Source organism: Microtus ochrogaster, linkage group LG1, assembly GCF_000317375.1.
Source record: "Microtus ochrogaster isolate Prairie Vole_2 linkage group LG1, MicOch1.0, whole genome shotgun sequence".
NCBI lineage: Eukaryota > Metazoa > Chordata > Mammalia > Rodentia > Cricetidae > Microtus > Microtus ochrogaster.
In genome coordinates this window covers 32218122-32220862 of record NC_022027.1, presented here as the reverse complement: position 1 = coordinate 32220862, position 2741 = coordinate 32218122, and positions in this window count along the sequence as shown.

Here is a 2741-nt window from a genome sequence, read left to right as displayed (position 1 = left end):
CCCAGCTGGTGTGGGCATCTCTCGGAACCCCGCAGTGGCAGCAGATCAGATTTATATTTGGTGAGCATTCGTGCTGTCATTGATTCTGAGTAAATTACATGCACGACTTTATATAAAGTGCTATCCAGAATGCTTGCATGCATTTGCACTTAGACCCGTGAGTGTGCGAGCAGCTGCTCTCATCAGCTCCCTTTACAGATAAGGAAATGGAGACACAGGCTACCAAATGCTGGAGCCAAATTCAAAGCAAGCGTTTTCCCTGTACTCAGGGCTCTTCCTCGCAGCGGGGGAAGTGGGGGGTCCATCTTCAGCTTCTCTGAAGCCAGGCTTTCAACGGGACACAATCGTACCTTTGGAAGTGAATAGCCCTGGCTGTGGAATATCTAGGAGGTTATGCCCCAACTCTCCAGTGTGGTGCTTAGCTAGATGATAACAGGAAGGGGAGTCCATGCAGCCAGTCTCACACTTAACCAGGGAGCACTCTTTAGTGCCATGCTCCATGGGTCCCCGAGGAGTCAGGCTGGGACTGGAATGTTACTTAACCCATATCTTTGCTTCTTGCCTCTCCCTGGCCCTGCTCACCCTGCTTCCCCGAAGTCTCAACCCAATTGCATCAGAATGCTTGCCTCGGGCTCTGCTTCTGTGAAATCTGACCGAAGAGGACTGTTCTGCTATACTGGAGTTTTCAAAGGTTTATTTATTCACTAGCCACTAGTGATGCGCCCACTCACTGGTATCAAGCATATGGCAGAAGACTCTTTTTTGGTTAACACATTGGGATTATATTATGCAAGGAAGGCTCCTAAAATAGTCATGAGTTTACTAATAACGGGAATGAATGTTTTCTGGGAAATGTTATTAGGCAGGTCGCTACAGCATCAACAGACTATATAATTTTATGGATTCATTGTCATACATGTTGTCTATCATCGATCAAAACTGCTTTATGGGGCTGGAGAAATGGCTCGGTGTCAAGAGGACAGGCTGCTCTTCTGGAGTTCAACAGCTTGTCTCTCACCACCCGTGCTGGGTAGCTCACAGTTGCCAGAGATTCCAGTCCCAGAGGACCTCATCTGGCCTCCTTGGACACCTGCGCATGCCTGTGCGTGTACACACACACATACAGACACACACAACAAAATAAGTATTTTTAAAAAATATGCTTTATATGTGTAAGAAAATGATAGACTGTCTTTCTAAGTCATTCTTCAGGCAGAAGCCAAGGATGTAGACAAGTCCGCACAGGCGATGAAAATCTATCACTGACTTTTTGATTGACGAACGGGGGCTAAGCTATTACAACTTTATAAAACTAAAATGGACATTTACAATGTACGTTTTTAGAAGTTGCCAAAATCATAATGCCAAAATCATAATGAAAATATCCACCACTCCCAGAAATTTCTCTTCCTCTTTTGTCTTATCTCTCATTCTGGCAGCAGACAGCCATTGACCTGTTGTATGTTTGTTGTTGGAGTATAAGATGGAAAAAGAGCATGAGCTTCAGTCTGTGTCCAATTCAGCTTGTATAAGTGCAGGGCTTGAAGGCATTTTCACAGAGTAAGACTTGTGATGAAGCTGAAGTAAAGGAAATGGTAGCTGCTCTCTGCTCCTCAGGGAAGGGGTGGGTACGAAGCTATGCATAACGACAGTGAAGCCTTCAGGCTATTGGCTGTGTGGCAATCCAGACAAAGGGACTATTTAAATCACTGCATTTTAAGTGCATAGTCAGAACAAAAACATTCAATCAAAACCTATCACTCCAAACCACAGCTCTAGAATTACCATTGCAAAAGGGATCTTAAAGGATGTCTGTCTTTCAGGTCCATGGTCCATAGGATAGCTGATTTTGGTTGTCAAATTGACACACCTGGGGAGAGGGAATCTCACTTGAAGAATTGTCTCAAGAATTGTCAGATTGGCCTGCGGACATATCTGTGGGACATGTCTTGATCACTGATTGATGTATGAGACTCCAGTCCACTGTAGGTTATACCATCCCTAGGCAGGGTAGGCCTTGGCTCTATGAGAATAGTAGTCGGATGTAGGTTTGAAAGCAGTCCAGGAAGTTGTGTTCCTTAGTGACCTCTGCTTTAGTTCCTGCCTTGGCTTCCCAAAGTGATGACACATAAAATGGAATAATCCTTCTCCTCCCCAGGTCTCTTTCAGTCATGGTGTTTGCAGCAGAAAGCCTACTGGGACAGTCCCTTCGTTCTACTGTTCATGCCTGGATGAGGAGACACTCTTCTCGTTTTCCCCTAGCCTTTAACTCAGGATTTTATCTTGCTCCAGCGCATAGAGTCAGAGTGCTTGGGGACATTATGCCAGGGTCTCAGATTAATGACAGGGAGTGACAGACCTGGGTAACCTGACTTAACCCCTTTGGTTTGTGGCTCTCCTCACGTCTACCCATGGGAATTTCCCCCTCACCAACTCGAGTCCAAGTCAAGCCCACTTATTTTTTTTTCCTGGTACCTGTGAATGTTCACTTTATTGCTCCTTTCTGAAGGATGTTTAGGACATCCTGATAGTTTATTCATGATCTAAGACTGATCTCATTGGTCTGGACCATTACTGACTCATACAGGCATGATGGAAGCCACAAATGTGAGCTGTATGTAGAATCTTAACTTTTTGAGTAGCTACGGGCAAAAAGGGGGGAAGAAGAAGTAGGTCACGATGGCAATGCTTGTCATCCCAGCAGCCAGGAGGTGGAGGCAGAAGGATGGAGAATTGTGACC